The 15,664-nt window shown below is 30.7% G+C and overlaps 1 protein-coding gene across 1 annotated transcript in view; it reads left to right on the forward strand.

The window, feature by feature from the left end:
- Positions 1 to 15,664, forward strand: part of LOC118196104 (uncharacterized) — a 194,670-nt gene that overhangs the window by 66,667 nt on the left and 112,339 nt on the right. The gene's annotated exons all lie outside the window — the stretch shown is intronic.

A 15,664-nucleotide genomic window follows, 5' to 3' on the forward strand; every position in this document is an offset into this window, starting at 1 on the left:
GTCTAAGTTGGTTGCCTTTAAACCAAAGCATGTTTATTTTGGCCTTTTTATTAGGCTTCCGAGCCTTTAATCAATTATTAAACGATCTTCTCAAAATCCCATTTGATTTTGTAAAGACTTCAACCAGAGTATTTTCCCGGGCTTTCGATGATAATCTCATCTAGATAGCAACTGGAAGATCCACAGTTCGAAGCCCAGTGAAAGCATAGTTAAGTTTTCGTGTTTTCCGCTCCGAAATGCCTAATATTGTTTAAAATATTCCAAACTCATAGAAGTTAATTCATGTTTTATTCTGTTAAAGTTATCTTTCTATTTAAAATTCACCTCTTCACCAACTTTCTTTGTGGCAATTTTATTTCTCTGACACATTTTCAATTTCGACTTCGAAAACAGCTTTTTGAATAAAGCTGTTTTAGAGATAAGGCTAGTAGATTTTTGATTGATTTTGGATCTTTCAGTAAATTTTGTAACTGAAAATAAATATAATCCCTCTGATTTTACTTATTTTTTCATTTCCAAGACTACAGGAGTTTTGTGAGGTTGAACGTATACCTTCCTAACCATTGAAACGTAAGAAAAATTATGCGTAAATGATGATAAAACAAATAAATTAAATTAAAAATTCATCAAGATAATAATTAAGAAAAAGAAAAATGTATGAAATAAACCGTGTGAAAACTTCTAATGCAATTAATTCTAATGCATCAAGTCATGCAAAATACAGAAAAAAATATTGTTTCTATTTGTAAACTGTTAGCTTAACGAAGAGTGATGCTTATCAGACATTATGAAACGCAATTATTACTTGTTTACATTACTTAATTACGAAATACGACAGGAAAAAGCATATGTTTCAATAATTATTTATTTAGAATTAAACTAATATCTTAAAATACTTTTTAAAAATTATTGTTTTTTGTCTGAATCTGATAACGTCACTACTGTTGTACTTTAAGGAAAATACTGTGGAATTAAGTATGAGAATTTCAAATTCCATTTTTTTAAAGTCTATAAATAAAAAGTATAAGAAAAATTGAAAGATGTAAAATATAACTCAAAAGTTAAAAAATGCAAGTATGTAACAATCGTATTTTATAAAGCTGTAATGATAATTTCAAACTTACCACATAAGTAGTGAATTTGTTTATTATTACTCTTTTATGAATTATAGATCAGTTAAAGTGTAGCTATAAAAATATGGCATGTAAACTTCTCATATATCAGATATATTTTGTAAATAAGTTGCTTAGAAATATAAAGTTCCTTTATGTTAATTAACCAATTATTTTATGTTTTGGATCTTTACTGTCACTTCTTCCTTCCGTTTTCCCGAGAGAATACAAATTTAATTCGAAAGGAATTATAGTGAAGTTTTTATATTATGGGACAGCGTGTTATTCATCTCCAGACCACGCTACTAGGTTACTAGATAAGATAAGCTTTGCAGTCTTCGGCCTTGCATTATAATTGCCGAATGTCCACACCGGTTAAGTGTTGAGCCAACTTCGCGTTAATTGATTTGTCTAGCCTTTGGCTACTAGTTTATTTGAATGTAAATTTTACATTTGAGCTTGTTGTACTTTAAATTATTTCGTCACAAGTGATAGGCTGATTTGAAAGCATCTGTTATTATTTCTGTTCTTCTTAGTTTGCAATAAAGGGCTAGTTTACTTAGTTTGCTACACCATTCTCAAGTTTCAGTTGTTACTTAGTGACAATTCGCTTTACATCTATCTAAAGTCTAGTTACAGTTTATGACTGCAAAGAAGATATCTAAACTAAAAATTTTCTAAAATCTCTCAGATATCTTATATTTATTTAGCATCTTCTAAAGGTTAAAATTAACTAGTATCTTAAATGTCCGACTCTCACTGACAAAATCTATTCCCGTTATGGATTACTTCCCGAACAAGTATATTCCTCTCTCTCCAACATCAAAAACATTTCACGGTCACCGTTCATTTATCAATCGAATCAAATAACGTCTCCTGAATCGATTGTTTTATGGACGCAGTCAGATGTCTCGCGTATAAAGAATTGTGTTTCGGGAGTCTCAACAAATGATCTACTCAGTTCATCGATTCTTTTATTGACTGCGTTAAATAACATATTACAGAGACTGATGCATTCATGTTTGCTTTAATCTACGTAGCGCAGCCAGGATGTTTGGACAGCGGGCTGCACAGGATTTAAAAGACGTTAATTTTTATAAATGGAAAAGAACTGACAAAACTGTCTTCCTTAGTTTTTTGAGTTTCTTAATTCTAAGATATTGCTTATAATAATTCTATTTCGATAGCCAGATAATTCAACTAAGTAGTGTTCCAAAGAAAAATACAGAATCCTGTGTAAAATAACTTAAACTTTTGATTAGTCATGGTGCTGTTACGATATGAACATAATTTTTTTTAAAAATCTGAAAGGTTTCAGGTTTTATATTGCGCCCAAAGGAGTTCGTGTGTTACGTTTATTTATTAAATATCATGTTCTTCGTGCTTAAACCATAATATCAAATTCAACAGCAATATCATAAAAATTTAAAACAGCGTATCTTTAGAATTTCCGTTACACAGTCTCGCGTGCTAGAGATAAAAATGTTTTTTTTTTTTTTTTTTTTTTTCGTAGTGTTGCCATTGCTCGCTTTGAAATCGTTGAGTTTGTTAAGCAAAAATTCGTTAAAGTGTTACAAAATATGAAATGGATAATAAATCGAATTTCAAATTAGGGTTTCCAGATTCACATATTCGGTGGAGAATTACGTTATTGTAATTTGGATGACTCTAGGTACCTTTGTTTTATCACAAGGCGAGAAAAATACATAAATTTGTGCAGATTCTTCATTATTTAATTTCTTTAAATATAATACAGGACTCTAAAATTGGTGACAACAATTTAAAAAGTGTTTCGCCGTTTATAGTGAATCAATGCAAAATGCCAAAACGAAATTAATAGCACTTCTGAGCAAATTGCCCCTTGGAGCTAATAACTAAATTTGATATTTTATGCAATGATTTTGACTGAGTTATCAGGATTCTCAGATTTGATAATTAAGGACCTACTTAACTAATCTAAATAAGACAGCAATATCATTTGTGATTTCAATTTCCTAAAGGTATCAATTCAAAAGCTGAGAACATTCTGACATGCGTTAAATTACAAAGATACTATTCACTTGATTATTGATTAGATTCTCAGTTACTGAAAATTTACGTTTCTAACAGTTTCAAAATTTTAGCTCAGAAACTTACAGACATGTTCACTAGCTCTCTTACATTATTTCCTTTTATATGTTCGAAAAATCTCTTTTTTAAAATTAAAATAACTCCTTTTATTATAAGAAAAGAAGGCTCTTTGGAGCGGAATTTAATTATTGGATTAAAGGACCTATAAGATTGATGAGACGTTTATCTTGTGGGATAAGAAGGAGAGACCGTTGATTTGAAGCTTACATATTTATCTTTGTGCCGAGTTTGGTTGCCCCTCCACCAAATATACTGTAACTTAAACCTCTTTTTTACTGTATATTAAATATTTTATTGTATATTTCATTTTATATTAAACTTATTTAAAACTCTTTTTAGCTTAATAGGCTATTAATAGGCTTTTAGCTATTAGTCTCGAAACACGATTTTGCGTTGTTTCATGTTTCATTCGAGTCTGTGTTTCATGTCTCATTCGAGTCTGTTGTTATTCGAAAAGCATAAGATAGTATTCTTTTATATTTCATCTGTCTGTTATTAATCAACTTTAATAACAGAACAATCAAATCAATCAAATTGTTTAAAAGCAATAAATGTAGTTCCATAAGAATATTATATTTTTACTTTTTCATCTGATTGATTTAAACAAAAATACGTTTAATTTAATGATATGTTTAATAAAAAAAAACATAAAGGAATTTTATAGAATTATACTTAATATATTTTGTTTTTCATTTTTTAAGTGCACAGAAGTTATATAACGTTCCTGCGTTGAAGTTATATAACGTTTCCAGTATGAACACGTATTCGTCTAATATCTTATAAAATGCTTTACTCCTTCACCTGCGCCATCTTTATCGATACTCTCTATTTATGAACCATATGAAACTTTAAAAGAGTCCTTTTAATCTAAATCTTTAAAATTTTAATCTTTAAAATCTAAACTTCATTAAAACCAATCACATAGCATTAAAACCAATCACATAATTTAAATTTTATTTTCATCATAAATATATCTAAAAATTTTTTATTATTTCATACTGAATCATTCTCTCTATTTTTACATAGCGATCAAGTTATAGTCTCGTTTGCCTTAGTAGATAAACTCACGAGCTCTAGGAAGACTGTAGAGATTCTTTAGGTCTTTAAAGGTAGGTAGACAAAGTCAGAAGAAGTGTGTAAATAGTCCTTTGATTTGATCACAAAGAATTTCACAGTTGACCCCATTTGGGTTTACTTAAGCCAACACTTCTGGTTTAAGAAATAATGTTGAACTTAAAATAAAATATAATTTATACCAGCCTAAAGGCTCACGGGATAAAGTAAATGCGCAGGAAGGCTCTGGCTCGTAGAAGCCGGCGAGACAAAACTAATGGCTAGAAGCACTCAAAGCCACAGACGCAAATCGCTGTTTAGTCACAACAACAACGTGAACTAGGTAGGCAGAACACACTCTAAAAGCAACTTGCAAAACCTTCACTTAAATAGCGCTGCTTTCTTTCTTAATCTGAATAAGTTCCCAAGTGCTAGAATTTTATCGTTCATATTCTAGTGAAGTTTTATTACTTTAGAATAATAACCTAATAAGCATACAAAAAAGGTGTTTAAACTAAATCCTTTTAATTTTTAATTATGTAAATCTTGTTATGAGTTGGCCATGCGCCTGTCACTGTTTCGTAGAACTGGAACCTATCAATGTTTCCTATAATGAGAATTTTCTAAAATTCTCTAAATAAAATATCCTTTTCGAAAAGATTTACATTAGTCAATAAGTTTCAAGACTAGCTGCTTAGCAATGCTTATCGATTAATCATCAATTTTTTTTTTCTAAACTGACTTTCCATTTCTAGTAAAGTACAAATGCAAGCATTTCATACTTCAATTTGCACACGACCCCTAAAAATGATCTCAATTTTTTTTTAATTAGATTGTCTCGCTCTGTTTCCGTTGTACGAGCGGCAACCCTTTTTCCCTCTTTGTGTTTTAGCTTCATAGGATAAGCTTTCACCAAATAAAACTATAAGAACAGATATACCGTATAAAAAGTTAGATTTTACAATTTTTTCAAAATGTATTTTTAAAATTTCAAAATGCCGTTATAGGAATATTTTTCATATGCAAATCATTTCTACAATTCAGTTCTTTCCTTTTCTGCCGCATAAGGACATTTGTGGACACCCTACATAGTGATCCTTAAGGGGAAAAACTCCACAGAAAGTGAAATTCTTTATTTAAATAATATACTATTATATTGCACCTTCCCATAGATATGCTGTGGTTCCCTGTTATCAAAATTATTAAGTTTCAAGCATAAACATAGCATGCTTTCAAGGTTGAAAATATTCTGAAAGAAAATTTTATCATATTACCGTTATTTCTCAGAATAATTCTTATTTTCCTTCCAGAAATGCATCTTTTTATGATCATGAAAAAAGAAATATGTTCTTTTTTGATTATAAATATGATGTAATATACATAATACTTTTAGTAAACTATTTCTTTCGAAAGTTGCAGAAAGTAATCAAAATAATTTCTAAATATATAGCCTCGACAATTTTATCACACTGAAAGCAGACGAATATAACGTTTCCCAACCTTCTTCATTATTTAAATTTTGATTACTACTCTGCGCTTTACAGAAATCCAAAACCCTTCTAAATTTTAAACAAATACTGAAAGCCAAAAGACCGTTTAAAGAAATTCGTCCTGATTTTCTTTTCAGTGGAACTTTACATCAACAATTTTGAGGAAGAATTCTGATGTCTCTATTTATAAACGTTCTTGGTAGCCAAAGAGATAGTCTCTTTTGTAACATTCAATCATTAATTATTTAAAATACAGAAATATTTTTCCTTTTTTAAACACAAACTGCTTTCTTCGGCTATGTAAAATGTTTTGCTTTCCTAAGAATATTTCGTAAAGCGGAAACTCACAAAGTAAATGCAATGTAATTATTAATTCGAATTTTCTCTAACGAGTTGCCATGAGAACAGTAAGTTATTAAGCGAACCTTTTGCATTAATAAGAGCATTTTGAGAAATATTGTATTTAGTTTAATTTCTATTTTCAAAAGACAAATTACTAATTCTGCTATTACTATTCTGATTATAAGCTGATGTTTCAAATTATTTTATATACTATTAATTAAAAGGATGAAAAAAAGTCTAACACAAATCTTATTTTGCTAATTTAGCAGACTTTCAAGACGAAATCATTCTATAATTAGTCGAAAAGTTTGTGCTTAAATTTTCTAGTTCTTTAATAAGCTATTCATATAAAGGCAGTAAAGCTTTACGGTATTATGAGAGTGGTGACTTCGTACTGTTTACCATTTCAAAATTTAGCAGTGCGATGAAAACATTAACATAAAATCGCTCATTACATATTATTTGTATATTTTCCCCTTTACATTTCCTTATTCGTTTTAACATGGAGGAAGAATGTGAGGAAATTTCTCCTTCCTGGCCGCGTGGTTTAATGATCTAATAAGAATCATAAATGGCTAGCAGTCAAGAGCTCTGGATTTCGAATCCCAGATAAGGCATTGCAGATTTTTTACCTTCATTAAATAAATAAAATAATAAGTCTAATGACTAAATCCGAAATCAGTCTAATCCGACTAAATTAATAATCTATCCATAAAACTAATCTACTACTAATCTACCTGTAAAACTAATCCGAAATAAATCTAATGGCTCTATATAGTACTTACGTTTTACTGCAAAGTGAGAAAACAAATTTGGGTTTTTAAACATCTTTTGAATACATATGAAACTTAATTCTTTGCTTATGACCCCCCCCCAACAGCAATCATTTGCTTGAATTGGAGAAGATCCATACCAACCTCAGGAAATTTTCAGATATCTCAACTAAAGACCAAGTTCAAGTTGATGGCATTTTTGGATTGGAAAGGAAAAATCCACAACGAATTTGTGCCTGAGCGAAAAACATTAATTCTATTGTTTGTAAAGACGTCATAGGTAGTCTTTTGACAGAATTCAATGCGTTAGGTTTGAAAGAGCTCAACCAAATAACTGGCATTTGCTACACGCTAATTTGCCATCACGCAATTTTTAACAATAAAGCAATTTTTAACAATAAAAGTGGGGTCACAATTCTCAGCCACTCCCCTTATTCACCAGATTTGTTATACATGAAGTACTTTCGACTTCGACATGGATTACCCAAAAAGTTCGACTCACTTCAAAGGTTCCATTTTAATAACCATTGAAGAGATAACAGAAATGTAGCAAAACACTTAAATATTATTCTAAAAGATAAGTTCTACAAGGGAATCAAGCAGTTCAACATACCAAGTGTTATATAAATTTACAAGAATTGTATATTAAAAACTCAGAAGCATATAATATTACTTATTTTAATTTTAAGTTACTGTAGTACTAAAACTTTGTAGACCTACTAAAATAACAACAAAATATATTTATAAAGTAATTTAAATAACTTTAGTATATAAGTGATAATTTGTAAATAACCTTTGTAGAGACATTAGGTATGTTTTTTTTTTGGGGGGGGAAGCAGGAAAAAAGAAAAATGACAAAGCCTTAGCCGGGAATCGAATCACGAATCTCTGGAATACCGGCCCAGTGTGCAGACCACTACACCACAAAGGCTCGCTAGGAAAGTGGGAGAAATACCTTATATACTCCCCTTTTTAAAGGGCGACTGGGGTTTTTAGGGAACCCAATCGCCAAAACCTGGATGTGGAGAATCCTCATCCAACACCTTTTAGTTCGGGCGCCACTGCTTAGAACATTAGATATTTTTTGGGGAGCAGGAGAGAGGAAAAATTAACAACGCCTTCGCCGGGAATCGAACAACGGACCTCTGGAATATCGACCCAGCGTGCAGACCACTACAGCCCGAAGGCTAGCTAGGAAAGTGGGAGATATACTTTATAAAGTAATATTTTGAATAAAAGCTGTAAACATTCTAACATTTATATATTATAAAGTGAATAGTTTCTGCACCATTTTATTAGTTTCTTATATTCTTTTTCTTGATTTTTACCTCAACAATATCTTTAAATAGTATGATTTCGGTTACATTTAACTCAAATAATTTATAATACTTCTAGCTGATAATTTTTATGAACATTTCTAGCATCAGTGTAATTAACAAAATAGGATTCTAACATCATAAAACACAAGCTTGCATAAAAAATAATATGTTACATTTTATGGAAGCTTGTGATACATGCTCTTCGTAATAACGGACTTTTACTAATTCTTGAAACTTAATAATTTTGATAACAGGGAACCACAGCATATCTATGGGAAGGTGCAATATAATAGTATATTATTTAAATAAAGAACTTCACTTTCTGTGGAGTTTTTCCACTTAAGGATCACTATGTAGGGTGTCCACAAATGTCCTTATGCGGCAGAAAAGGAAAGAACTGAATTGTAGAAATGATTTGCATATGAAAAATATTCCTATAACGGCATTTTGAAATTTTAAAAATACATTTTGAAAAAATTGTAAAATCTAACTTTTTATACGGTATATCTGTTCTTATAGTTTTATTTGGTGAAAGCTTATCCTATGAAGCTAAAACACAAAGAGGGAAAAAGGGTTGCCGCTCGTACAACGGAAACAGAGCGAGACAATCTAATTAAAAAAAAATTGAGATCATTTTTAGGGGTCGTGTACAATTATTTAATTATTTTGACATTTAACTAAACACACACCCATCATAGTTTAGAAATCTAGATATATATATAAAATAAGAAAATCTGTGTGGTTGTCCTCTAATAACTCAATCACTACTGTATCATCAAACTTTCTACAATTAATTTCTGTGTCCTGGAAAAGTTCGTTGTTTTTTCTAAAAAAAAGTAGCTAAAATCAGAGATATTAACCAAAACTTGGAAAAACAATAATTTTAGCCCTCATTTTTCCGAGTGGCAACAGTCAACAGTCTTGCAAGCTGAAGATGAAAATTTGGTTTATTTCGAAAGTTGTTACCACTGCTCGCTTTCAAATCCAAGAGTTTGTTAATAAACAATTTCTAAGTTTTACTATGAAATAAAAATAGCATTGCCAAACATTAAATGCTTTATTCCCTATTTCAAAAATTCGTGCGAAGTCATTTCGACGGTTGCCATCTTCTTACGACTTTAATCAGCCGAAATATGAATTAAAAACTTTGAAAGCGCTCATTTTCACGCTCATTTTTTCCGATTGGCAACAGTGTCGCGCGTGGAAGATAAAAATGCTTCATTTCGAAAAGTGTTGCTACTGCTCGCTTTCAAATTCTAGAGTTTGTTAATCAAAAATTTGTGAGTTTTACAAAATCTATACATATAAAGAAGAATGTCTGCTTGTGTGTTTGTTTGTTTTTTTTTGTTCGCGTTATTGATATCTGATAAATTATGATCAACGTTTTGTCGCATTTAATCGACTAAAATTAAATATATGTGAAATATTGGATGGAACCTGACGTTTTACGACCATTTAATTAAAAAGACGAAAATCATTAAAAACTGCAAGCATTTTTGCTAATATAATGAGAGAATATTAGCTTATTTTTCTATAAAAATTTTTTTTGTTGGTTCCATATAGCATCAGACTGAAAAATGTGTAACTATGAATCATATTTTTTGCATCGTTATTAGAGAAAGATTACAGCGGTATCGTTCTCTCTATTTTTAGAAGCATTACTCTCAATCTAACTTAACTGGCATCGGGTACTTCCGCTAGTATTAAATATTTTCTGATTTTTAAAGTATGCTAATACAAAATGGCAACAAGCCTTGTTGCATAAAATTCTTATTTGCTCTCGAAGATAAAGGCAGAAGTTTCTTCAAGCAAAGTGACGTTTTGCCTAGATGGCGTCTTTTCAGAGTCACGGTCATTTAATATTTTGTCGTTTTTACTTTCAAGTAGGTTCAGACGATGCCCCTTTGCAAAAAATTCCTCTATTAATAGTCAGCACCTGAAGTTCCATCCGTCTCTTTACCCTCTGAAGAGAAGTTTGGTAACCAGCCAGAGAAAGCTTTTTTTAGAAGCCGACGGCAAAACTTCTTCATCGAAATGGTCTTTGTAATTCAGTGGGAACATTTCCCCTGCTTTTTGTTTGACCGCCTCAACCTTTTCTTTTTTATGAGTTTCTTTGGCTATTGGTGAAAAAAGTTTAGCAAATATGAAATCTTTCAGATTCAAGTATTTGTCTAAATTATAGATTTGACTCTCTCGTGATTATTATATTTTTTTTCTTCGGGGCCCAAAGTCTGGTCGTTTGTAAAACAATATATAAGAGTTTAATGTCCAATAACGTATCCAGTAAAAGTATCCAGTAATCTTACGTTAATAATCTGCAATTAATTAAAAAGTTCCTGTCCTCAAAATATGGCGAAAATATTTGTGAAAAGAAAAACTGACCCTTTAAGCGGAAAAGATTACGTTAAAAAAATAACTTTAAAAATTAATTTCCATTTTGGTTTCCAGTTTATCATTCACTCAACTTTACAAATGCTGCCATTCCCCTAAACATTTTTCATTACCATCCATGCACCTTGCTGAAGTTCCAACTCTTAGAGGTTATAGAGTCTCATCATCTTTTGTAGAATACACTGGTCAACTCTAGGAAGACTACAGAGGAATAAACCGCCTGTCGTAAACTGCAGACAGACAAAGTCAGAAGAAGGGTGTAATTAGCCCTTCTTCTACACAGGAATTAACAATTTTAACACAGGAATTAACAATGACCCAACTTGAGTTTATACAAGCCAAGCACTTCTGGTTTAACAGAAATACATAATGTTGAACTAATTGAAATGTGGTAGAATAGCCTAACAGCTCACGGAATAATTTAATGCGCAGGAAAGGCTCTGCTTTGTAGAAACCGGTGAGACAAGCCGAATGGCTAGAAGAACTCAACGCCACAGAATAAAATCGCTAATAATTACGGCGCAACGTGGCTGGACTAACTAGACGCGCTCTAACACTAACTTCTGAAACTCTTAGTTAAATAGCACTGTTTTCGATCTCAGTCTACATAAACTCTCGCTATCTCCTTTACATTCTCGCATGAAAATCGTGGGTGAAACGAGCGAGATAGGAAAGGTCTTTCAATTTAAAATTAACCATTAGTTAGAAATAAATGGATAAGAATAATTTTTTTCTATTAAAAGCGTGTTGTATCTAATTAATTGAGTCTTTATAAGCCACATACGTACTTCTTAATAAAGTATATCTTTGGTTATTATTATTATTATCTCTATTTCAATTAATTTTCATTATATATTTCATTTCTATTATATATGATTCATATGATTTATAATACCAAAAAATATTATATATTTATTATAAATGTTTGCATCAATAGTGCAAATAACAAACGATCCTTCTAATGCCATATACTCATAGCTTATAGTATATATCACTATATAGAAAGATGATACTATTTGACACGGCATGAGAAATTTTCTTTCGATTTAAAATATTACGTTATTTAGTTAATACAGCGATTTAAAACTCGTATAGTTGTTTATTTAATAATTTACATCTTTGTTTGGCTTTTAATACTATCTCTAATTTATATGAAGTATAATGAATGCAATTATTTAATATTATCTCTAATTTATATAAAGTATAAAATGCAATTATTTAATATTATCTCTAATTTATATAAAGTATAATGAATGCAATTCTTTAATTCTGAAACGATGTATCTGATTTTTTTACCATAAAATAAAATTACTGTTTACGACGATGTGAAATTCTGTAGGGAAATTTATCATCTTTTGCTTTTATATTTCAGCAATTTTTATTCGTCAGTTAAATTCCTCTGTTATACGAAATACGAAACCTCAGGTTATAAAAGACACAGTTTCAATCTCGAGCTCCAAAGTAAATCAATTTTATTATTTAAATACCTTTCTCAGAAAGAGTTCAACAAGCATATCATTAATAGAATTTCACAAAAGAGAGTGCTCTAGAATACGCATGAGAACAACTGTTATGTCTCTTATATCAACTTCGCTTTAAGATTAATATCTGTATAAGCTCATTTGCAAGAGAGACGCATTTTAAATAAACATATTATTAAATATGTATATTTACAGTATTACGATAAGCAGTTATAAAATATTTGTAGCATTCATACTCTCAACTAGTTTTAAATTACAATTTAACTATTGATGTAAGAGTTGTTTTATTGCCTGGGACAATGTAGTTGGAACTTACGAAATTTTAATTATGACTTCAATAACAATCAAAACGTTTTGGATTTCAATATTTTGTTTAAAATTTAAGAAAAGCAGCCTTAAAGTAGTAAAAGACTGTATTCAAATTACCTATCTCCGTAAACGAAAAATAAAATTTATGTTTTAGTAAGAAGATTATCTGTTATTTTGTCAATTATTGCAAAATACATTTCAGCCTAATTCAGCATTTTTCTATACAATAATATTTAAGCATAAAATTGCAGTGGTAATTCACCCACCATACTCTCCTGAATTATAACTAGCTGATTTTTTTCTTTTTCTCGAAGCTATCTTTTTTCCGAATATGAAAATTTTTTCATGGCCATCTTAAAAAGGTGGCCATGAAAAGACAAAGATATGAAAACCCCTCGGATATTAAATTAGATTTTATGCGTATTTTGCTAACGGCTAGTTCCAAAGCCTATAAACAGTGTTACGCTGACCCAAAGAAACGTTGAAAAAGTTGTATAGACTCCTCTAGCAATTATTTTGAACGAAATGAATTTACTTGATGCTTAGTGATATTTTTCTTATTTATAAGAACTTGTCCAATTACTTTATGGGGCACACCTTGTAAATATAAGCAAAAGGTAATATACACCGATAATACACCAAAAGAAAGGTAAGAATAGTTCTCCCATACGTTTTTTCAGAAAACAGGATATAACCCAGGCATGGCCAATCCGTGACAAGTATGCACAATGTAGCACGGCTGAATAATAACAGTGGCACCCGAAGGCTTATTGAAAATTAAAAGATTTGAAAAAATAATAATATCATCTGTATCAATTCCATCGATAAATACATACAAAAACCCATTAGAATAAATATAATAACTCACTGAATTTTAGTTTAGGTTTTATTCACTATAGCGACACTTCGTTATACTATTATTAACTGTTTAATAGTTATTTAAAATTAAATGTTACAAATTATTCATTTTTATTTCATACATAATCTAACTGGATGAACCTTTAAAAATGTTTATTGATAATAAAATTTTAGTTTGGAAGTTTCTTTTATTTATTATATTATTTTTAAAATGTCCACTACTGAGACTTACATAAAAAAGTGCGTTATATTTGGGTAAAAATTCCATAATAAACATATAAATAACGCTTTTTTACCTTTCTATAATTTCAATACGTATATTGGAAAAGTTGGAAGTGGCACGCATAACGTTTTTTCAGATAGTGGCACTCTTCCCAAAATGGTTGGCCATCCGTGATATAACCAATCGCTTAGTTTACGAGTATTTTTATAGATACCTCTAAAATTCACGTCAAGTTTATTTTGGTTATAATTGCATTTAGCAAGTTGAGCAAGTGGCATATGCAGATTATATTCATTTGAAATACTATATTCTGGGCTTACTTACGTTTGTACGTAATCCTTTGGTTAGATTGCAGCATCCATCGGAAATTACAGTCGAATTTGTCGACCATTTAACAGTCTCACTACCAAGAGTACTGTCCAAGGTACAAGACATCAGGCGGCCATTAATATAATACTGGCTAGGACGGTGAAAGTCAACACACATTCAGCTAAGTCTTAACACTGCACTCGAAATTGTACTTTTGCTTCAACTGCACTGCATGCTGCCTATCGTAAAAAAAAATGCTCGTTGCCGTCTTATATTCTTATATATAGCAACTAAAAAAATCCTTTTCTTCTGAATGTTTATAGAGTTTGACTTGCGTTGGTAGAATAAATTAGTTTCAAACTCTAACAGACGTCAAAGGAATTATCGACGTGTCTGAAATTAACTAACTAATCTCTAAAAGGTTTCAAAGTAACATTTGTATTTAAACGCAAGCTTTGAACATAAATGCACATCTTCTGCTTGCAGCATCAACCACCACTTGTGGCAATGTAACTAAAATAACAGTCAACTCGTTTACATTTCTGGCGAGGGAGCGGAAAGGAGAAGTTATAGTAAAGATCTAAATCATAACTGGTTAGTTTCAAATAATAACGCTATTTGTTTATTTCATTTTCACTAAGACTTTAATTTTAGATGTGTTGAGGATATATCACAAAGCGGTAAAATAAAATGAGAAAATTATAAATGCCATTAAAATTTTGTGGGGGTATATTTTACGTAAGGTAATTTTAACAGAATTAAGAAGAAAATTCATATTCCTGGATAATTCCAAGATTATCAACTTCCCTTTCTACTGCGGTAATAAATTAGCCTGCACCGAAGTAAATGAGTAACATATCTTTATTTGTGTTATCGAATTATCTTCGCTCTTGCTCTCCTATTCCCCTCTTTATTCACTTTAGCCTGTTGAAACATGTTACGAAAGTACGAAATAAAATGAATTAAAAAAAGGCATTAGTATGATCGAATATATTAGAGTTTAATTCCCAACTTTATTAAAACGCGTAGTCAAGCTAACTTCTCGATTGGATGGTAAAAATTAATGAGTAGTTTCAAACTGGAACTGCTTCGAGGAAATAAAAGCCACCCAAAAGATTGTACTTCTGAATGTAATTAAAAGATAACTTTATTGAAATTAAAGAGTTTGAAAGTCAAATGAATGTACTTGTAAGGTTTTGAAATAAATTTCTATTGTTATTTTAAATAGCTAGGTGAAATACATACGGAGTTCTTGATCGTAGGCTGCAGAAGTGGCTTATTTGTTTAGCCAATGGCAAAGCAAAATCTTTTTTCTCACTGTCTTTGTTTTTTTGTTCTCTCATAGGAATGACAATTTGTATATTTTAGAACTAAAATTATTCAGGGTCGTCTCTGAAACTTTCGCCGCTCTAAACTATCAGCACAATTACGCCTCATCTAAATTAGGCATATTAATAATCTACAGCAAAAGTTATCTTTATTTAACTATCGCTTATGAGAATAACTTATGTGGCTCTCTCTACAGACCGCCCTCTTAAGCAGCTGCTCTCTTAGGCTCACCTATGCTTGGAATAGACTCGGATCTGACTAATTCAATTTTGGTATTTTCTAACCATTTATTTCATCTTCATTTTATTACAAACTTAGATAATAATGTAGCTTCAACATCTATCAAGAAACATTTTTTCGTATCATACATCAGTTTCATTTATGATCAACTTACCAGTTTGTAAAACATATTTTGGAGATATATACTCTCTCTTTCGGTTCTGAACCTAATATTGCTTTATGCTTAAATTAATGGTTTATCCCCTACAGTTAACAGGGCCGAACGGGCTAGATCCACAGTTTCTTGAACTGTGGGTCGCAACCCC

This window comes from Stegodyphus dumicola, chromosome 1 (assembly GCF_044657685.1).
Source record: "Stegodyphus dumicola isolate Sdum_Otavi_A_Nest chromosome 1, ASM4465768v1".
Classification (NCBI taxonomy): Eukaryota; Metazoa; Arthropoda; class Arachnida; order Araneae; family Eresidae; genus Stegodyphus; species Stegodyphus dumicola.